This window comes from Tamandua tetradactyla, chromosome 8, assembly GCF_023851605.1.
Source record: "Tamandua tetradactyla isolate mTamTet1 chromosome 8, mTamTet1.pri, whole genome shotgun sequence".
NCBI classification, from domain to species: domain Eukaryota; kingdom Metazoa; phylum Chordata; class Mammalia; order Pilosa; family Myrmecophagidae; genus Tamandua; species Tamandua tetradactyla.
The window spans coordinates 9,673,498-9,696,972 of record NC_135334.1 but is presented as its reverse complement, the minus strand read 5'-3'; the positions used below and the strand labels follow the sequence as shown (position 1 = coordinate 9,696,972).

At 43.4% G+C, this 23,475-nt stretch overlaps 1 long non-coding RNA gene across 1 annotated transcript in view; it reads left to right on the top strand.

Moving 5' to 3' along the window:
* LOC143643167 (uncharacterized) overlaps positions 1-23,054 on the top strand; it is a 34,709-nt gene extending 11,655 nt beyond the window's left edge. The window contains exons 3-4 of the long non-coding RNA XR_013156167.1: positions 898-975; positions 22,960-23,054. This is a non-coding gene — a long non-coding RNA (uncharacterized LOC143643167). The remainder of the gene's footprint in view (positions 1-897; positions 976-22,959) is intronic.
* Positions 23,055-23,475: the final 421 nt, after the last annotated feature.

The window sequence follows — 23,475 nt, the reverse complement described above, 5'->3', positions numbered from 1 at the left end:
TGAATTAGAGGTTATAGTCTGTACTCAGCTATGCCTACTGAAAGGGCAGAAGTAATATCCCAGTAGTAATTAGCTCACCTAGCACCTAGATGTTGGTTTCTAAATACCATTCCCCATGAAAAGAAGCCAGGGCTCCTTGGAGAGATTGGACAGAGAAAATTCCAGGTAAATTGGTGCACATTGTTGTATAAGAAAGCAAAGATCAGCCCAAAGACTGAGGTGACTTATCAAAAGGACATAAGAGCTGGATCAAAGGGGTCCTCACTGGCAAATGTGAGGCACTTTGAGCATTCAAAAGTATAATAATGCAATAGATTATAATGTAATGAAAAATATGAATCCAAAGTGGACAAAAATTATATTTAAGAAAATTAGAATACAGGTTAGCAGGGGCAGGTGTACTGTTGGGGAATGGGGAAATAGTGCTCAATTCATAGAGTTTCTGTTTGAGGTGATGGAAAAGTTTTGCCAAAAGATGTTGTTGATAATAGCATGACATTGTGAATGTAATTAGCACCATCTGAGCTGTACACTTGAAAGTGGTTGGAACGGGAAATTTTATATTTCTCATTTTAAAACAAACCCATAGAACTGCACAGTACAAAGATCAAACTTTAATGTAAACTATGGATTGTAGTTAATAATATAGTTATAATAATATTGGCTCATCAACTGTAAAAGTGTACCACACTAATTCAAAATGCTAATAACAGGAAAACTACGTGGGGGTGCATTTGAGAACTCTGTAGTTTCTGCATGATTTGTTTTTGTAGACCTACAATTGCTCTAAAAAAATGTCCAAGAAAATTAAAAAGTGGTGAAATCCAAGAATAGGCTGCAGTTTACTTATTTGTTTTGTTTCAATTTTAGTTTCTTGTTTTTGATATTGTACTGTAGGTAAATAAGATGTCATCTATAAGAGACTGGCCTAAACTCTTCAAAACTAGCAGCCATGAAAAACCAAAAAAAAAAAAGGTGAGAGACACTTTTGGATTTACAAGACTAAAAAGGATGACAATTACATTCATTAGATGATTCTTGATGTTGTAAAGAACATTAATAAGAAAATTGAGAAAATTGATATTCGGACAGTATATTAGGTAATATTATTGTATCAATCTCTTGGGAATGAAAAAATATTATGGTTAGGTAAGATAATGTCCTAGTTCTTAGGAGACACAAGCTGAAGTGTTTTGGGGTGAAAGTGTCAAGATATCTGGAGCTGATTTTCAAATGGCTTAGCAAAATTTAGAGTCAATAATTTTGGAGACAGAGAGAAAGATTAAGCAAATGGGACAAATATTAGCAACTAGTGAATCAACCTTCAGTAGGTTAGAAAATTAAAAAAAAATAAAACCTTGGGAAAAATACAATAAGCTGACATTAGTGCATCCGGGAATTATTCATATATCCATAGTTCATCACTTCCCCTAAATCTCACCATGATATAGCAAGAGTTGCTTTAGACCGAAGGGCCCAGTGGAGCCAAGGCCTAGGACAGGTCTGCAGAGAAGGCTTGCACAGCTACCATCCCTAGCCTCTGCCACTGCACTGTTAGGGACCATTAGTGGAAGCTGTTTGGCTTATTGCTGAACTAGGGGAGTGCCTGGGGAGCTAGGGGCCTCAGTGGCCTAGGGCTTGATGAGTCCTTTTGCCTTAGAGAGCTGGCTCCAGAGACTAACACCTGGTGTAACACAACAAATTTCTGCTCAACAGCAAAAGCTGCCTCAGTCTTCCTTTTGACATGGGGGACTGCAAACGACATGATAGTTTCCAGGAGGAGGTTTGCACCAGGCACTTTTGGATGGACCCATGAGTTACTGTGGAATATCCAAATCATCTAACAAACCAATAAACTGGCCAATAAATGAACCATTCTTTCAACAGAATGGTCTGGGTTGCTTGCATCATGCCATAAACTGGGCTTCAAGGCTAAATAAGGTACACACCCACTAGCAAAGAGTTTATTGTTTATTTGGGGGAACATAGATTTGAGATGATTGACAAGCAAGAATTTATAAATGCATAAGAGCAATTTTTATATACTGGCACTGAGATGGTACTAGATTAGGAGGGGAGGGTGAGAGAAAGCTTCTTGGAAGGAGTGGAACAATTTTCTGTAATTGTGACACCATTTTCTTTTGTTCTTGCAGGAGGAAATAAATTAAGAATTAGGGTTCATGGTAAGGGAGGGGTGGTGAGTGGTTCTAAAGGTTTTGTTTGGCTACTTTCAGTTTTTCTCCGTCTCTCCCCTAGGGTTCAGTTGACCAGCTCTTCCTGTTTTTCCCCAGAATTCCCTGGTTTTAGCACAGAAAGTTCCATGTCCTAGGAAACTTAGCCTCAGGCAAACTGGGCAATCATTCACCCTACACCTTTCATCCTTACTCCAGAATCTTTAGTTCTGAAGGATCACGTGGCAAGAACAAATGAGGTGACCTGGAAGCTCTGAGAATTCTGAAGGTGAGGGAGGAAAAAAGCGGATACCATTTCTCCATGTTCCATACAGAAGAGACACAGAAAACAAACATGGTGGCCCAAGGGGCTGCTGCCCTTTCCCACCTCCATACCCTTCCTTCTGCTCCTCATTCCTCCTGGAATGCTTCCCTGTCCCCATCAACATGCCTGCATGCTGTCCATGCTCCAGGGCCATTTTCTCTTTAGAACCTTTCTCAGCTATTCTAGCTGACAGCCATCTTTCCCTCATGTGAAATGTAATAGTTCTTATTGTGTGTGCTGCTCACGTGATACCCACCAACTCTTTGTTATAATCAAAAGGAGCCTTAAAGAACTTATAGGAAATTTAGATGTAGTCATTCAGGAATTAATTTATTCACCCATTCATTCATTCCTAAGTGTGTAGCAAGCTCTCTTCTAGTCATTGGAGATGCAAACATGCATCATGTCCTGCCCTTCAGGAGGCCACAGTGTGCTAGGCAGACGTCAGGTATCTAAGAATTGTGAAACCCAGGAAAATGGGCTGTGATGGAGGCTAGGCATCGGCAAGCAAACGTCATTGGCAAGAGTGTCTACTGAGTGACAGATATTACGTTATACGCTCTTTTAGAGCTTACTGCCAAAGTGGTGTTAGACGCAGATCCAAAAACATATTATTTTAATACCATATAGTAGGTGCTACAAAAAATGCAGACCCAAGGTCTCTGAGGATGCACTGGGGAACATTGAGAAAAACCTAGTGTTGGGATCAGGGAAGGCCTCTTGGATGACATGACACCTGAGCTGACCACTCTAAAGTCTGGGCAAAATGATGAGGGCAGTAGGGAAAGGGAGAGATTGGCAGATTATAGATATATTTATAATCAGTATAGATCAGTAGAGCTCAGTGAATGATTGTAGGTGCGGAGAAAATAATCTCAGACCTTGGTTCTTCTGGTAAACCTTATACAATACACTGCACAAGTAAGTGTTTAACATTTATTTGTTTATTGATTTAGGTGAGATATTAGGCAGAATGTAGAATGACATTTGACTTGATTATCCATGAGATCTTGTAACCAGGGTTCCCTGAAGTATATTTCTATAACAAGTTGAAAGTTAAAAGGCTAAACAAATAATGACTCCTAAACTGAGAAGTGCTACTTCAAACCTGTGTGTGTGTGTGTGTGCATGTAAGACATAAAATGGAAATGTTGCTGTAGACTCTTCTTGGGAGGTATTTACGACATGAAAGAAAGCAGGGGGGAGAGTCCTCTTTATGCTTTTGTCCTTTTGCTTTAGTCTTTTTAAGTCCCATCCTCATTCGTTAAATAATGATTGAAAAATAAAATTAAATTAAAATATGTAGCGTCCTATCTCCTCAGCCCCTCTATCCTGACACGTTTGCACACAACATGCACAGGCACACAGGTTTATTATACATTTATTTCATCATCTGTGCCAAGCCCATCTATGCTTTCTGTAATTTGGTTACAATTCTTGGTAGTTGTGGGTTCTGTGAATTTCCGTGCAGATTGTAATAAATATGCTCTGATGTCAACCCCCAGGGTCACAGCCTCAATTGCCTGAATGTGAAGAGGAGGTTCAGAACATTGGTGGGTTCATATTAACAGCTCTTTCCAATCTCAAATTCCTTGTCCCTCTCCTTGAGTTTCCAGGACAGGTCGGAAGATGGAGCACAGGGAAAACTTTCCCTTCTGTCTTTGCATCTGTGCCAGAGACTTCCCAAAGTGCTTCTCAATCTGTTCTCTCCTGCAAGTGCCTCCCGCACACCTGCCAGCCAGGTTCTGCTGCAGCATTATTAGCCATTCCAAATGTGGCTTACGGAAGATAGCCAGGCCTTTGAGGTCCTGATGTCTTGTGGCCGGAGGCAAGGAATGGGAGGTCAAGGACAGGGGTGAGGACAGAATCCTGGTTTTGGGTGCCCCATCATGCCCAGGGCCTCTTTTCTTGACTTTTACTTTGAGAAATGCAAAATTCTTAGGTTGCTATTTTAATAGTCACACCTTGGCATATCGTGGCTAAGGCTCAGGCCCTCTTAAATGATGTCTGGGATTTGATGAAAGCAACAGGACTGGTTTTAGAATCAGAGGAGGTTGTGTGCTCCAACGTGTGAGTCTCTGGCTAGCTGGATGACTTTCCATAATGCCTTTAGTCTTTAGTATCACCTACTGCTAACACAAAGTGTTACTAGCTTTCAAGTACTTCCAGAATGTAGACACTAGACTATATGCCTTACATGCATCATTTGTTAAATGACACCAACACTCCATGACAGGCATTGATATCCCCAGTTTATGTTGAGGAAACCAAGGCTCAGGGAGATTACTTTCTCTTACCCATTGTTCTAGTTTGCTAGCTGCCAGAATGCAACACACCAGAGATGGATTGGCTTTTAATAAAAGGGGATTTAATTTGTTAGCTCTTTAGAGGAAAGGCAGCTAACTTTCCACTGAGGTTCTTTCTTACGTGGAAGGCACAGGATGGTCTCTGCTGCTCTTCTCTCCAGGCCCCTGGGTTCCAACAACTTTCCCTGGGGTGACTTCTTTCTGCATCTCCAAAGGCCTGGGCTAAGCTGCACATGCTAAGATGAGGAATGCCGAGCTGCTTGGGCTGTGCTACATTGTGCTCTCTCATTTAAGCACCAGCCAATTAAGTCAAACATCACTCATTGCAGCGGACACGCCTTCTAACTGACTGCAGATGTAATGAGCAACAGATGAGGTTCACGTACCATTGGCTTATATCTGCAGCACAAAACTAGGTATGCTCACCTGGCCAAGTTGACAACTGAATCTAACTATCACACCCATGCTCTCAGACCTCTCACTAGTAGAGCAAAGAATTAATCCCAAGTCTGTCTGCTCCAAAATCTCCATTGCTGACTCCCACTGCATGCCTAGCATCAAGTCTTGCAAGGTAGCGATCTGTATCACAAACCCATCTTGTGGACCCTATTAGCTAGTAAACTGGGTAAGAGTAGGGAACATGCCTTATAAGGGCTTAGAATGACCCAGTCTTCTCATTACCTGCAAAATGGGGATCATCTTCCCAAATAAATTAAATCAGAAGAAGCCCTCATGAGTCTTTGGAAGTTGAGGGAGAAAGTGCAACACAGAACCCAAGCATGGAAATGAGTTCATGTGATGCCCCCAGAAATTTCATCCTCTGTCTTCTGAATGCCCTGCTACAGCTTAGTTGGTTCTCCTTCAGATTCCTCCTGGAGTTCAGTGCCAGATAAACAATCTTTGCAAATTTCTTACATGGTATGAGGCACTGCAGACGATGCTGTGTAATTAAATATGCCATTCTACATCTCATTTGTAATTTCACAATTTAGCTTCCTGAGCCATTTAAGCACATACAGAACCTCCAGAGAAATCCTTATTTTTTGCTAAACCTTTTAGATGTCAGCTCTGTGCTGATTTTGGTCTTTGCTGTGTCTAATAAAATTCTTGCAGAGTTTCCTCACTCCAGAAAACTTTATAAAATTTTAAGGACCTGAGACAGTACAAATCTAAGTGGTCCAAGTAAACATCAGGTAAGAGGCCTGAATGGGAAATGGAAAGTTCCTTTCCTCTCCTGTCTGTGCCTTTTGTGTTTGGCTTGATCAAGTCTCCGGAGGATGCCACAACTGCTTTACAATGATGCAGCCCTTGACAATTTACAAAGCACATTTTCACAGATTATTTTATTTGACTTGAGCCTCACAACTACCTAGTACGTTAGGCAGGGCCATTTTTATTATCCCATTTTACAGCTGAGGAAGCCAAGGTTTCCCAAATCCATGAAGCTCATATTAATTTTTCAAGGCTAGGCATCAAGTGCAGATTTTCTGATTAGAAGATGGGTGTCTTCCTGTTCACCCCATCTGCCTGCTTTCGGATTGCTGAATTGAGGTTTCTGAGATGAGATTATGATCTGCAGATCCTACTATCTCTTTAATTCTTGAATCAACCCACCTTTATCCATCCCCGCTGCTGCTCTTTAAGCATCCAAATGTCTGCAGGAACTGTCTGCTGCCTCCTTCCCAGAACCAAATTTCATCACCCTTATCCTCTAAATCTAAGTAAAGTCTCCTTTCTGCCTCATCTCTTCTTGGGTTCTTTGTCCTCTTCTTTCTTTGATTCATTTTCACCCTCCTCCTGCCTCATCCTTTTCTCCTTTGATGGTAACATTTGGTAATTTTTAAGAAACGTGAACCAGAAGTAAAAACAAAAATCTGTTTAAGGCAGTGTGATGGTGGCGCAGTGGCAGAATTCTTGCCTGCCATGCCGGAGACCTGGGTTCAATTCCTGGTGCCTGCCCGTGCAAAAAGAAAAAAAATCTGTTTATAAATTACTGTTATTATCTGTAGTAGCCCAATTCAGAATTTATAAAGTGCTGATATTTCTTAAATGGCTGACATAATATCCCAGGTGGGCAGGGAGCAGTTTTACGCATGAAGATACTGAGGCTAGGTGATACCAAGTCACTGCCCTACCGTCATCTAGTGGGCAAGAGGCAGACCCAGCTCTTGGAAATCAGCCTTGGGATTCCAGTTCATTGCTTTTTCTCACAAAATCATGCATCATTTATTAGATCCTGTAAAACATTGTGGGATATGTAATATAAGGCACTCTAGAAAACTGAGTTGAATTTCACCAGTCTAGAAAAACTCTTGCATGAGGAGATGCCGAGGCAGAAGGAAGAGAGGCAAAAAGAAAGTAGGAAAAATGATGTTGATGTGCAGGAACAACTAGTCCATGGGCTCATTAACCTCTCCCAAACAGTCGCTAATCTCTCTGTTCTCCCTATTGACCAGAAATGAGTCAAAAGGGAATTTATGTGGTAAACCTCCACCCGCAGGGATATGATCCCTGGAGAGAAAAACATCATGAGTGGACAGAGTTCACTGTTCTATGCTGAGTCATGAGAGCCTGTTCTTCTCTCTTAGAATAATTGGGAATCATTCTCCTGGGCAAGATGTCAGTGACCTCAATAGTGTAGCCTAAGTGACTTGAATTTCAAGGGTGATGTAGCTCTGGTTTAAGCTTTCAACTAACCAAGAGTCTTTCATAATTCACTTAATCATTTGTTTATCACTTCTTTGTGCCACTCATTCAGCAACAAGCAATAACATACTATGAAAGAGTCAAATAAGAACAGACATGGCCCTTGAGGTTGTTCACAGTAAGCCATTTAAAAAGAGGAAGAAATGTGTCAAAGTGGAGGGAACAAGTTGTGTGAGGACCCCAAAGAAGTTGAAAACATGATCGGTTATACAGCAAGTATAAACTTTATCAGAAGATGAAAATTATCGGTATTAAAAATTGATTGAGTTGTGGGAGGACATGAGGCAAGGTGGTGAGGGATGGTTTCAGGTTTCATGCTCCAGTGATGGGGTGATTCATTGCCATTCCATGCCTTGGAGAATCAATGCAAGTTCCTCTGTCTTTCTGTTATTCTTTTGGGATTGATCAATCAGTGTCATTCAGTGCACATGGAATTTGAGGCACTGTGAATATTTGAGTCTGGAATGTTAAAGAGAGCTTTGTCTAGAGATAGAAATTTGGGATTGTGCTGGTTTGAAACAATGCATGTATCCTAGAAAAGCCATGTTTTAATCCTAATCCCATTTTGTAAAGGCAGCCGTTTCTTCTAATCCCTATTCAGTACTGTATGTTTGAAACTGTAATTAGATCATCTTCCTGGAGATGTGGCTTAATCATGAGCGGTTGTTAAATGATTAGGTGGAGACCTGTCTCCACCCATTCGGGTGGGTCTTGATTAGTTTACTGGGATCCTATAAAAGAGGAAATGTTTTGGAGAAAGGCAAGAGATTCAGAGAGAGCAGAGAATGCTGCAGCACCACAAAGCAGAGAATCCACCAGCCAGCAATCCTTGAAGAAGGAAAATGCCTCCTTGGGAGTTTCATGAAACAGAAAGCCAGGATAGAAAGCTAGCAGATGATGTTGTGTTCACCATGTGCCCTTCCAGCTGAGAGAGAAACCCTGACTGTGTCTGCCATGTGCCTTCTCACTTAGGAGAGAAACCCTGAACTTCATCCGCTTTCTAGAACCAAGGTATCTTTCCCTGGATGTGTTTGATTAGGACATTTTCTTGGCCTTAGAACTGTAAACTAGCAACTTACTAAAGTCCCCTTTTTAAAAGTCATTCCATTTCTGGTATATTGTATTCCGGCAGCTAGCAAACTAGAACAGATTTTAGTACCAGGAGTGGTACTAAACTGCTGTAGTTTGCAAATACCAAACATGTTGGAATAGCTTTTTAAATGGATAAAGGAGACTCTGAAAGATTTGTAAGAAGCTTGATAGAGAAGGCCTAAAATGCTTTGAAGAAACTGTTGGCAGAAATGTGGACTCTAATGATACTTCTGACCAAACTTTAAACAGAAATGAGACATGTGTAATTGCAAACTGGAAGGAAGGTGGTCCCTGTTTTAAAATACAGATAATCTGGCAAAATTGACTAGTGGCTTTAGCTGGAAGCAGATTTTAAAGGCCATAAACTTGGATATTTAGCAGAAGAGAATCCCAGATTAAATGTGGAAAGTGTGTCTTGGTTTCTCCTTGCAGCTTATAGTGAAATGCGACAGGAAGGAGATAAGCTGAGAACTGAACTCTTGGGTACAGAGAAACCAGAAATTGAAGTTCTGGAAAATTTTGAGCCCCAGAGAATAGTGCCTCAGGTAAGAATTTAACCAAATGTGGAACAAGGCAACCATTTCAGAGAAAGCCAGGATTGGACATGGAGTTATCCAGGAAGGATTTGTGGAAACTCCTTATGTCTGATGGGTATGATCCGAGGCTACTGCATAGAAAGCCAGCGAGACTGCTGTGGGACCTGTGTAAATAGAGCTGTTGCCATTCTGGACTGGGGGGTTCAGAGAAGGGACACACTGGAGGAAAAATAACTTCAGAGACAAAACTGTGGAGGCTGAGGTCTGAAGTCAAGAAGCCTCGGGCCAGGAGAGTGGACCCACCTAAGCCTGTGGAAAGAGTGTGTTTGCCCCAAAGGCAGAGGATGGACCTTCCACCTCATGGCAGTGGAAGAGTCATGCTGCTTCGGGCCTTGGAGAGGGTGAAGCACATTCCTTGGGGCTTGGGGAGAGTCTGGCTGCCACCACATGGAGGGGTTTAGCGTGTGCCCCAGAGAGCCCGGGTGCAGCACCAATCCTTAGAGAGGATGGAGCCAAGAAAAAGGTGGTCTTCCCAGTATCCCCCTAGGTTGCATTCGGAGAGAGGTAGGCCTCTTTGTAGGCCCTTGGAAAGGGTGAGACTGCTGCTTTCAGAAGCCCTGAAGATAAATGACTCTCAGACTTTGAAATCTTGTGGACTTTGCCCTGCAGATTTTTGAAACTGTGTGGGTCCAGTGACCCCTGTGTTCCTTCCTCCCTATGGAAATGGATAATAGTATCCTATGACTGTTCCTCCTTTGTATATTGGCAGCAGATAATGTGTTCTGAGTTTCAGAGGTTCAGAGCCAGAGGAGAACTTTGCCTTAAAACAGACCATGCCTGTAACTAACTTTGGCAGGGGTTTGTACTGTTTCTAACTTTGCATTTCATTTGTGTTGTTACTGAAATGGATTAAGGACTTCTGATGTTGTGATGGAATGAATGTATTTTGTCTATGGGAAAAACTGGGATACATCAGTTTATAGATGGTAATTGAAACTGTGGGAGTGGTGAGGTCAACTGGAAGAGAGGCTACAGCAGAAAGAGTCTTGCCGGATGTGGCCAAAGAACATTTTTCTCATTTCAAGGTCAGCGGTGGAGACAAAAGAAACTAAAGTTATGCAGTTGTAATTGGGGAGGCGATAGAATGTGTCGTATCCAAAGGGTAAAGCAAGGACAAAATAAAGAACAGCTAGAAAAGTCTATAAGAAAGGGAGGTAGTCAGTGCCTTAGAGAAGAAGAAGCAGGAAAGGTGAGGGGTGAAGAGCTAGGAGGAAGAAAGGCTCAGGGCTTTGTTCTCGAGATGCCCTAGACTCTAGAGACCCTTTCCCAAAAGCCTGGTATATGCTTGGAATGTAGACATGGATGCATGAAAAAGCAGTGCTGGGCTGGTCATGCTCTGTTTTTTATCCTAACCTTGTCAAGTGATCCTTGTGGGGCAAAGTTAAAATGAAATGGCCCTTGGATTTGTGCTCTGGTGAACACCCTGTGGTCTGCCTTAGTTCCCCCAGGGTCACTGGTTAGTGGGATGCAGATGATGAAATGGTTGTTAATATCAAAGAGGGAAGGAAGATCACGGTTCCTTGGATCCCTCTGTTTGGAAGGCCACTTGCAAGCAGAACTGTCCATAGATTTACAATGCAGTGATACCTGCTGATAATCTAGGTAAAGTCAACAGTGCCTTTTGGAAACAATAAATCCATAGGGCTCAAATGCAACTTGATATCGCACAGATGGTTCATTTGTTAGAGTGCCGTAACTTCAAATATGCCTTTTTCAAGGTGCAGGGATCAGAGAGTCTATAAGTCCCAGGGTCTTCCATACAAGGTCTTGATAGCTCCTTAGGTCCTGCTGTAACCAATATACCTCCAAATCTCAGTTGCTTAACCCAGTAGAAATGTATTTGCCATTTAGGCCAATGTAAAGGCATAGCCCAAGGACAATTACTATTGGCACCACTGGGGTGTTTGTCAGAATTCAGACTCTCGGACTCAACCCATTCCCATTGAATCAGGGTCGGCATTTTACCAAGATCCTCCAAGTGATGCATTTGCATATTAGGGTTTGTCCTAGAATACCAAAATCCTCTCAATGGGTAAACAAGATACTTCTCATACAAGTGGAATGTGAGGGAGCCAGACACCATGAAATGAAGACAGGAGAAAGCAAAAAGAGGCAGTCTGACCTGCTGGGAAATCATTGAATTATACCAAACTATGTTAAGTTTATTCTGAAAATCTCAGCACACTGGTGCAGAGAGGATGGGCTGTGAGAGCCATCCTTAGCTCAGGCTGAAGTGCATGGTTGAGTAAATCTACCCCTCTCCTCCTATGCCTGGTTTCCTGGGGGCAAAGATACCAGGGCAAGCTGATTTCCATTCTTTCAGTTTGCCTCTGCTGCTGCTGCCTGGACATGTGGGTGGGAAGAAGAGGGACTAATGGGCTGCTGCAGTAAGTCCTATTATAAAAATGGAAAATCCAGCACAGTTCTTTTTCCATGTGGCATCCCAAAGTGCTAACGTTAAGGGGGTGATTACTGGCCCTTTATTATTCTCATTTTGTAAAGCTGTCTTTTCACCCCCACACCTATGTTCAAGGTTAATTCCGTGTTATTTTCTCCCTGCAGACCTTTGTGGACTGCCACAGGGAACAGCATTGAGGAACACCAAGCGGGGGAGAAAGAGAGAGCAACATTAACTGCAAATAGGACTTGAAAATTGGCTTAGTCTGATGGCAGGAGAGTGTGTTTTTACGGTGTTAACTGGGATGGGATGAAAAGCAGCCTCTGCTCATGAGCACCAGGGTGGCTCCTGACTGCTTCCCATGGTTGGAGATTCTGATGAAAAGAGTAGTAAGAGGGAAAGTAGAGGTGCCTTGCTGTGGTGGGATGTTGGCTCTTGGGGAAAGAGGTGAGGGTGAGTGTACAGAAAGCATGGGCCAAGTGGGAGGGCTGAACGAGGAATGCATCATGTGTCAGAGAAAATGACATGTAGGGTGCTGTGGAGGCAGGGGGGCCAGCATTGCAGCCCCTTCCTAGGGGCAGAGTCTTCCTAGACTCTATTCTTTAGTTTAGGCCATTGGCCATTGAAGCCAGAAATATCTGGGTGCATGATGCGGAGTAATCACATAGCCAGCCCAGACAGTGTTTCTGATTGCAAATGCCTATTCTTTCCCTTCTCTTTTTTTTGAATGGGCAGCCACCAAGTACCAAACCTGGGTCTCTGGCATGGCAGGTGAGAATTCTGCCTGAGTCACTGAGTCACTCAGACAGTGACTGAGTCACTGTTGCACTACCCGTCTCTCCTTTCTTTTAACAAAGACTCTTAACTTCCCATCCACTATCCATCCCCCCTCTTCTTTACCAACAGAATTCCAATTTTATCTTGGGTGGCAAGATGTCAAATGCTTGATGAGGGTGCTTGAGTTGTTATTACAAATAGCACTCAATGGGTTGGCTTAAACAATGGGACTTTATTGACTCATGGTTTTGAAGCTAGAAATCCAAAATCTAGATATGGGCAAGATAACACTTTCTCCCAAAGACTGTAGCATTCTGGTGCTGGCTGCGGGTGATCCTTGACTTTCCCAGCACATGGCAATGTCCTCTCCTCTGTCTTCTTGGTTTCTGTTGATTTCCTGCTTCTCTCTGTGGTCTTTTCCTTATAAATTCTCCAGTAATTCAGATTGAGACCCACCCTTTTTCAGTTGGTCACACCTTAACTAAAACTATCATCTTTAAGAGGTCCTATTTACAATGGGTTCATACCCACAGGAATGCGAATTAAGATTGAGAACTTGTCTACATTGGGGTGCATAATTTAATCTACCAACACCAAGTACAAATAGTAACTCTTTCAGCCTCCCTTGCAACTATGGATGGCTGATCAGATAAAAACAGAAGTCATTAGGTGAGGCTTTCAGGCAATCCTTTCAACAGGACTTATTCAGCTGGGAGGTTCTTCCTTCTTCTTTCTAATGTGTCTGTTTGGACCTTGAGGCAAATGTGAGAATGGAACCCTATGCTAGAGACAGTGAAGCAGAAATATAGAAAGGACACTGATTCCTGGTGGCTGCTATTCCTCTTCTCATCTGTCTGCTTCAGGAATTCTTTCAAAGAAGCCACTTGTTCAAACTTTCTGTATGTGCAGTCAAACTCAATTCTAAAGCAAGATGCCTCACTTCCACACTGCCTGTGTTAGTTAGGACAAGTAAAGCCAGCTGCTGTAACAAACATACCTTCAAATGTCAGTTGCCTGACTCAATAAAAGTTTGTCATTCATGCCAAGTCCTTTGCATAAGTAATGACCTGGCAGGCCACCTTTCTGGGACCCAGAACCTTGTTCCTTCCACCATGGTTCTTTGCCAAACTATATGCCCTCCGAATCCAGCGGGAAAAGTTACTAAGAATGCCTGGATATGGTGCATGCCATTTTCACTAGGTTGCGCTGGCCAGAATTCAGTCACATAGCTATAGAGAGAACTGGGAAATGTAGTCTGGTTATGAGCTCAGGTGGAAAAGGAAATGAGTTTTATGACTGCATTCCAGTTTGCCAAACACCCTTCATGAAAAGAAAAAGATAAACAGGAAATCAGTAAAAGCTCAATTATTCTCAGGGGTAATTCAAGCATATTTTTGGGGATCCAAGATATACCAATGTTTCTATAAAGCATGGGACCAATGCCACCTGATTCTAAAATGGATGTATGTATTGCTCTGTCTTCCCTCCCTTCAGCTGCTTTGGGTAAAGTGAAAACAAGTGTGTGAAATGGTTGAGCTAAAGAACAAGCTGTCAGATAAGTCACCTCAGTCCAGACAATATAGGAGTTCAGAGAAAGGCATGATCTAGGGACTGGAGCAGCTGGAGAGGAAAGGGCTTCTCCATCAGAGCCCCTGCTACTTCTTTGCATATATCAAAAGCTAATGAGCCAGGATCTCTCCTGAGCAGGCTCCCAGTGACTCACTGCTCCCCTCACTCACTCTGGTAAAACCAACTGGCCTCCTTGCTGCTTCTAAACACCCAAGGGCTCCTATCTCACAGACTTTGCCCTCTCTGACCCCCCTGTCTGAAACATTCTTCCCTTAGTACATAGCTTGCGCCCTCATTTCATTCATGTCTCTGATCCAGTATCATGTCCTCTGACTAGTTGATCTATTTTAACATTATTCCAAGTATTTTTATTCCTAGCATTAAATATTTAGTTCTTCCTAATTGAGTGTGACCTCCATGAAGACAGGGATTTTTTGCCTGTCTTGTTTACAGCTGTATCTTTGGTGTCTAAAAGGGTCCCCAACATACAGTAGGTGCTCAATACCCTTTTGGTGAAGGAGTGGGCATGTGGATGAATGAATGGACAGCGATTGTCTCGAGTCGGCATCAAAATGTAGGCAAAAGAGTAGAAGAGATGTGAGTGTAGATGGGGTAGTGAGTGGGTGGGGATGGAAGGGGTGGAGGGAAAGAAGCTGCAAACGTGGGGACACCTCCAGCCTGAGGCCCCATTAATCTCGCCAGGTGTACAACGGAGCCAGGGTCTGCTCCTCGATGGCTGGCAGGCATAAGGCAGGGCATAAGGAATTGCACCTGGCCTGCTACTCCTTCTAAGGCAGACATGTGAACAAAGACCATTGCAAAATATCAAGTGCCATGGAAACACTTATTAATATGGGGGGCTGGGACTTGGCTAGAGCTGGAGGCTTGCTCTGCCTTCGACAACAGCCAGCAGTTCTGAAGCGCGTCCAAAGCTCTTGGTTTCTTGGACCGAGAATGCAATGCTCAGTACATAGTGATTTAGTACCTTCTGTCAGAGCATCTCAAAGCATGTCACCACCGGCAGTCATCCTGCCCACGTCCTTGGGAGGAGGTGGCACTGAGCAGCAGGGACTCAGACCGGTTTGTTTTTGACTAATGGGTTTTTGGAAGCTCATGCCCCCTTTTCTGCATTCACAGATCCAGTTTTCCTTTAGCTTCAATAATTCCCCGGGCTCTTCACGGCCAGGGGTAATCATTTCCCTCTATCTCTCAACATCAAAACCAACTCCCTGTCCAGCCATTCCAGGGGCTTACCACACCAGAAGGATAAGGATGGGGGCACTGGAGTGCAGCTTTGGGTGACTCTTTGGTCCTTTTATTGCCACGGTGAGTCGTGAGCAGTGTCCTCCCCAACACAACGACTCAGGTAGGAGTAAAGGAAGGAGAAGGGGGCAGGAGCAGTTCTGGGAGAGGTCTCTAAATGATACCTATGCGCTGTTTCCTGGGATCCAAACTTGGTGACTCCCTTGTCCAGCCAGGCTGGGGTTCTCAAAATGGGGGCCATTCAGGACAACAGTCAGAAATACCCACCTCTCTCATTTTTCCAGAAGGAAGCAAGGAAAAGGAGGGAGGGACAAATTCACAGAGGTCCTGAACTCAGCAATCAGACATCTCCAAGCTCCGTAGCCAACGCTTGGGGATGGTCGTTTCTATCAAGGTCACCCCTGTGCTCTTGTTTTGGTAGTTCAAGATCAAACAAACCTGTTACTTTCCGTGAACGTATTTTAGGGTCCCAGGATGAGGTGACTGTCTCCTTGCTCTCATCCACTCTCAGCATATATGGATCATTTCTCTCCAATCCTAAAGCGTTTGGGAGCTGTGCAGCCCTATGGGGCTTAATAATAACTCCCTGATTTGGTTGGTACTGCACACACTTTCATAAGTCGCAGGGTGCTAGCCTCTGCTCATCTCAGCATCTGTTTTGCGCTCCGCTTTGAATGGAGGGGTTGGGAAGTGGGCTTAGTTATCAGTGGAAGGGGATGTAGGGACCAAGACCCCTTGCTGGCTGGCCAGGCCTGACGCAGGCAAATGGCTGCTCCAACCAAGGTTGCTGGACGTGCCAGCGGTGGGGCCGGTGCTGGTTCAGAGGCGGGCACTGCTGTTTTTCCTCCTGTCTTGGCATAAATTTTAGAGGCCAGAGGTAGAGGGAGGAGAAGCTTAGGACTGAGGATGACAGTGAGAGTGTGATGAGAAATGGGTGAGGAGTGAATAAGTGGATGTTTTATCTGCCCTGCCCAGCATACCTCCCTATTCTGAGCCTCTCCCTCTCTTTCCTTTATCCCCACGCTAGCCCCTTTCAGCCTGGAAACAATTCCCTCGCCCCCTGCCCTCCTCACCCTCTCTACCTGCTCCGAAACCCATCTCCTGCTATTCCTTTTGATGACTTCTCCTTAGTTGCCACGAAGAAGTGCTCGTATCAGCAAACAGATGGAGGCTGAGGCATGTAGCATAAAATATATTTATCAAGGCAAACAGCTGTAGCCCATTTCATTCCGAAGATTTCTATTAAAAGTTCTCCAGAGCTACAAGCTGCTCTGAGGCGGCAACCTGAATGCAGCCCGGGGAGCGGGCAGCTTTGTGCCTGCTTTCCTCTCCCTGTTTCTTTCTTCACAGGGCCGGAGAGAAAGCAGCCTGTCTCCTCTATTCTTCTTTGCTGCCTTCAATTAAAATGCCACTAATCATGTTGGCAGCCTTGTCTCTCCCGCCTTGTTGGGTGAGTGTGGGGAACTTCTGAAGTGCTCTCGCTTTCTAGGCTCTGCAAACTGACAATGGTGGCTCACGGCCATGCCATTGCCGGGCACTGTGATGGCAGAGTGGCCGCCGTGGGGGCCCTTGTGCCTGTCTGCCATGGGAGCGGAGGGACTACTCAGAGGCGAGCCCCAGTCCTCCTGGGAACTTGGAATCCTCTCTGCTCTCTGTCTGAGCTCTGCTGAGGCTCCTTCGTACTGTGCCTGGTGTGTTTTTCTCACAGCAATGACACCCCAATTCTACCCCCACCAGGAGTCTGCTATGCCCTCATCCCCCACCCCCTACCTCCCCCCTCTTCCCCCCCACCCCCCCCCCACATACACTGTGGTTTGAAAGAGCACTAATCTGAGAGTTGGGAAACCCAGGATCTATTTCGGACTCTACCATTCATTTGCTTTGAACTTGGGCAATCCGTTTCATCTGACTGGGCCTTTTGTTTTCCTTTAGAGGAGTGGGATTGGATTAAAGGAGCAGACTCAAAGGACTTGATGGGCCTGGCAGGTGAGACAGGTGTGGAATGGTCAGGTATAAACAATGGAGACATGCATAGGGGATACCTTTCCTAAAGGCATTCTTATTCCAAAAAGAAAAGCACGACAAGTTTGCAGAGAGCATTTGGTGTAAGGGTCTCTAGTTTGAGAATCCTCCGTGGTTTAGATATTTGTCAATATTCCATCAAATTCAAATATTCTGGTATAACTACTAAGGAGCATTTGGAGTAAGGATGAATCCCATGAAGGCAGCTGAACCTTTATCTGGGCGTCTATAGAACCGTCACCACCTTTAGCCTTTTTTAGAGGGGGAATGGGATGGACCACCTGGAGAAACTGCATATTCTGCTATGACTGAGGGGACAGCCCACCGCCTTGAGGAGCCACATAGTCTAACGTCTCAAGAGCAGAGACCCTACAGCCAGACTATCAGGGCTCAAAGTTGAGCTCTGCCACTTATTAGCTGTGCGACCTCAGGTAGATTCTTTATACCTCAATTGGCTCTCAGTTTCCCCGACTTCAAAGTGGTAATAAAAACAGTACCTATTTCATATATATACTGTGAGGACTGAATTGATCAGTCTGAGTAATTCATTTAGAATTGTGCCCAACATGCAATAAGTATTCAATAAATGCTAATTGTTATTTATTGAGATGACCTTTCAGCGTTGGTGGGTTGGCACAAAATAGGACAAGCGTGCAACGAGTGGTTCTGTGGAGTTAATATTTATAAATCTCTGGTGACTGTATCAAGACTTGCCTCCTTCATCAAACAGGTCCTTGTAAAGCTTTTGCTTTCAGTCAAGTGAGAGAACTGGCAATTTCTCCTCTATATGATACACTTTTATATGCATCATCTAATTAGATGTCTTAGAGGGAAAGAGGCAAGCAGTGCCATCCTTATTTTACAAAGGCAGAAGTACAAGTTCAAAGGGGTTACATAATTTGTTCAGAGCTACCCAGCTGGCAAGTGTTTGAGCCAGGATTGAGTCCAAGGCTTTTAATTCCCTTGATGGTGGTCTTTCCATTTTACAAGGCTGCTCTCCTCAGCAACAACTAGTTGCTTGTGATTATGGTTAATTAGCCTGTTATAGCCAGGATAGGTCTGTTGACTTGCAGGGTTTCCCACATTTGCCCAAAGCATTACTTCGGGTGGTTATTTAGAACTCTTATTTCTGGTCCCCCATCCAGACCTACTGAATCAGAATTTCTAGGGAAGAAGTTCTTGTGATCTTTATGTTTAATGAGTGTCTCAGGAGATTCTCATGATCAGGAGAGTTTGTAAAACCCTGGGTGAGAGAATTCTGCCAGGAAAATCCACCAATCAGCTTTGCAACTTGTCTGACATTGGAATAGCTGTTTTAGGAACATCTGATAAGGTCCTGAGAGGGACTAGGCGAAAAGGTATCGCTAGCTCACGTCCATGGCTTATTAATTCAATTCCCCAAATATGTATTGAGTTCTTACTTACCAGCAAGGTGCAACATGAGGTCATGCGTGGTGGGTCAGGAATGTCATCTTGGAAAACAAAAGACAGTTATCAGAGCTGCAGAGCGTTTAGGGACTTGCCTGACCTACCTTCAAGAAAGGTACTAATACCAGGTGAGCCTGGTGAGTCTGGTGAGTCTGTTAGCCTATGTTCAGTTGAACATTGTAATTAGCTTTAAGCAATTTTTTGGTTAACGAGTCTTTGGGGAACATCCATAGAATACCTGGTGGCATGTCAAAGGCTTGATGTACAGAGAAAAGGCTGCGCCCAGACTTAAGGAGTCTTCACTTCAGTAGGTGAGAAAAATCATTGGGATATGGAATTGCCGAGATGTAATTGAAGACAATTAGAATTCTTTAACGATAGCACTTACAGTAATGGTCAGATTTCTCTTCAGTGAACGGGGTGTTGACATTTCAGGTAAACAGAGAAGAGGCAAAGACCCTGGCAAGTCACCACACTCACATTTCCCGACCACTTCCCAGTGCTTTCCTGCTCCTGCACTTTTTCTCATGTTGTTTTTATTTGACACATGTTTTCTCCATTTTCTACTTCCACCCACAAAAATTCTGCCAACATTCAAAGGTTCAAATCAAATCCCACTGTAACAAAATTATTTCTATTCCTTCCAATAAGACATGACCTGCCCATCTTCTAAAAAGCCCGGTGGGTCCTTGCTCATGACCCCTACTGAGTCCTGCACAGAAGTTTATTTTCTGCAGTGTTTCCCCATTCCCTTACCAGATTCTAAGCTTCCAGGAGTCTGCAGCTGGCCTTACTAGAGTTTTGCCGGCAGATTTGAGCACAGAATCTGACTCATAGCAGGTGCTAGATAACCATATAGTTTATCATTTAGCTTATTTGCAAAGGACATAGTTACCATGAGTCCAAGACTCTGAATTTGGTCCTGGAAAGGGGTCTGTGCTAACTGGACAATTTAGGTTGAATACAGTGGATCCCCAATTCAAACCATTTTAAGTAATGAAGTGAATTTCATGGATCACGTAACTGAAAATCTGTGGGGATGGTTTTGTTGTCTTTAGGCGCAGGTAGATCAGAATTTATAACTGTTTCCAGGAATCTCCCCATTTCTATCTCTTGGCTCTGCCTTTTCCTTGTTAATTGAACCTTGAGCAGATTTTCCCCAAATGGGAGCAAAGGTGCTTCCTAGCGTTTCTGTGCTTATGTTTTTTCTGCTTAGCAATCTTAGAGAACCAGGTCCCTCTTTATCCTAACCAAAGTCCCAGGCCTGACTTCAGGGCGAATTTGAATGTCCATGGCTGGGCTGGGCACATAATCTTACACAGAAGGAGGGAATTGATATTGAGTTGGCAAAACCTACAGATGTCCATTCTGGAGTTATTTAGCTTTCCGTAGAAAAACACTCAGCAAACAAATTACTTTCTTAAACATGGTTTTCATTTCCAATGCTAAACAGGTATTGTAAAAAATGCAGGCAGTAGCCAGAAGAGGAGCCAGTCCCAAAGCATGCAATGGGCTCAGTGCAACTCATGTTCACTATTGAATATACACCTGCAAGCACAATCCATACACATGTGTCCTAAAGAAATAATCAGATAAGCGTATAAAGAGTCAAGGCTGGTCATTGCAGCAGTATTTATATAAGGATAGCAACAGAATTGGAAAAAAAAATAATCCGTAAACATCCACAGTCAAGAAATGGTTAAATACAGTATAACAGCACCATTAAAAGTTCTTGAAATGGACTTGATACAGAAAATTGCTCAGGAAATTATGATGCTATGTTAAACAAAATGTGAGGATTCAACGTATAGATTCTGATCCCAACTTTGTGTCAGTAATGGCTGGGAGGAAATACACTAAAATGTTAGCTGAGTATATGTCTCAATGGAAAAATTACAGCTGATTTCCCCCCTTCTTTATATTTTTCTGTTTCCTAATTTTTTGCCAAAGAACAAATATTATTTTATGGTTTACATTTTTAAAGTTTTTATTACACATGTTTTCTATTTTTAAATGTATGCCTCTGTATCTGTGGGAATGGAAACACATCCCATTGAATTTATGCAAAGTGGGGCAACCTATTCTCTCTGGGGCAGAGACTTGAATGCATGCAGAGAAGAGCTTTGCAGCTTGACTGGCTCGAGGCTAGGCAGGAGGGCACCACTTGCTTCTGTTTTTCATGGGCCAGCTTCCCTGTTATTTCCATATGGGTTGCTTCTTCATTTGCTGCTCACTCAGCCCGGGGGGGCAGAGCGCCTCCTCCCCTTATTTATTAAGGGAGAGAAGGAGACTGGGAGGGAGAGAATGAGAGAGAAAGAATCCAAATCTCCCCTCTTCCCCCCAGAGGACTGCAATAAAGGAGCATATGTATCAACTAAAAAAAATTCCTTGGCAACAAAAGCTTTTTAATTGAACACAGTCTCTTCAGCCAACTTATGTAAATTCTATCCCAATTTTGGGCATCTATTTTGAGCACAGAGAGAAGCGGTATGAATCTTGCCCTAAAATTGTGCTCAACAGAAGGGTTGCTGCCATATGGCTGCCATGTTATGGGAGGCTGTCACCTGCTAATCGTGATGAAAAATTACAGGTTGCAATCACCTTCCTGCTGCCTGAGCAGCCCTGGTGGGTAGAGGGTGCTTTGGGCATTAAGGGACGGTGACAGCCTAACACTTTCCAGGGGTGTCATAGCCACAGGTGTCCAGGAAGTCACCGAATGAAGGATGAGGGAAGCAGCAGCCTTTGGCTAGAGGAAAGTGCTTGCTTCTAGTCAAAAAGGAGCTGGATTTCCTCCTTCCCAGCTTAATGAGGAATCTGGCTTATCCTATAAAACCTGTATCAGCTGAGAGCCACAGGCTGACCCATCATTGGCAGGACCTTGGGTAATGGTCTTGGTTGGAAGTTGGAAACCTGGAGGAAATCCATGTACCTAGGAGTAGAGAAGACAGAGGAAGAGCTCCAGCAAGGACTGTGGGTCTACCTGAGTAGCTTTAACTTTGCCTGGCTAAAGGGTATTTGGGTTTATGAGGGATATTTTCCAAATAAATAACCCACAAGTTCCTCTCTCCCCGCTTCCTCGTTCTCTCCCTCTCTTCCCTCCTTCCTTCTCTTCTTCCTTTTAGCGTAAATACTCACTGAACATTTACTATGCTCTGGTGCTATGCTGGTCTTAAGGGATAAAAAATGAACACAACATGCCTGACCTCAGGGACTACACAGTCTAATAAGGGGAGCAAACAAACAAACCAATATTTACACTAGATTGATCTGTGCTATATGAACATATGTAAGGTGTATTGAAAATACTGAGATGAGACACTGAAGTCAGATTATCAACTCCTAAAAGTGGTAAAAGAGATTCAAAGATGGCTTATAAGATTTTCTGAGCATGTGTATATGTGTGTGTGTGTGTGTGTGTGTGTGTGTGTGTGAGAGAGAGAGAGAGAGAGAGAGAGAGAGAGAGAGAGATGATGATGATGATGGAGGGATGGTACATTCATATAGAAATTCTTTGTCAAAAATATCACATACTTGGAACAGCCATCTATAGTTCCCTTCTCCTCACCAGAATTATTGGTACTTACCTTTACAGTTGAGCTGCTTATTTGAAGTGTGCAATTCACTTAACTTCTGTAAGTTTTGATTTCCTCGTCTGTAAAAGAGGGTAATAATTGCATCCTGCTTCCAAAGTTGTATTGAGGAAAAATTATGGTAATGTATATGGAGCATACATGAGAAACTCTAAAAAATAGTCATTGGTGGTGGTGGTGGTGGTGGTGGAGGTACCATTATATCTCACACACAGGAGAGTTTGATGAACGTAAGAACACCCACTATGAGCTGGGTGCTCTGTTAGGCTCTCAAGAAGTGTAGTAGAGGATATGGATGTGCAAGCAACTCATTGTGCTAGAGAACCATATGTGCAAAAATAGAAATATGGAAAAGGAGAAGAAGTATTATAGAATAGCAGATACTTAAAATGATCAGGATGGTCAGAAAAGGGTTTTGAAGGATGAATAGAAGTTTGTCAGGTGGATAAGGAACAGGATTAAAGGGCATGGCAGGTGAGGGAAAAAAATCAACATCGCAAGTCTTGGAAATTTCCAGGGAATAGATGAAAAATGGGGAGCAGCAGATGGTGAGGAAGGAAAGCCTTTCTCACCCTCATGACAGCTCTGGATTACCTAGAACCATGGCATTACAGTTCTAACAAATGATCCTGCAGTGAGGAGTCATTACATGTATATTTCTATTATCAAACTCACCCCCATGCATTATAACTTATTTATATATGTCCTCTTTACAGGAAACTCACTGAAAGAAGACACGTTTTTTCTTATTCTTTTTATCCCTAGTGCTTAGCAAATGCTACATATTGAAAAAATATTTGGTGAATGGCAAGTCAATTAAAATCAATTCCTAAGAGGAATCATGGATTTCTTAAGTCGTATCTGGCTGGCATTTGAGAAAGTTGGGCCACCTGCCCCGGAGTTATTCACTGGAGATGTTGAATGTCTCGTCTCCATGTGGGGTGAGAGCAAGGCCAGGCTGAGCTCTTGGGGCTGCAGTAGGGAGACTGGTGATTTAACTTCAGGTCATCACCTAACCTAATTTTAGGGGTTCCAAAAATAGGTGACTGAGGGTAGCCATGGGATCAGTGTCTCCATGTTGTTGTTTTTTTTAAAAAACTTATTTCTTGTAGTCAAAAGACAATTTTGCTTAGAGTGTTGATTGGGGATTAATTCTAACTGGAATGACTCTGCTAGAAAATGGAATCTGGGGTTCTTGAGGAAAAGGTAGTTCTTTAGTAGATAAAATGGGG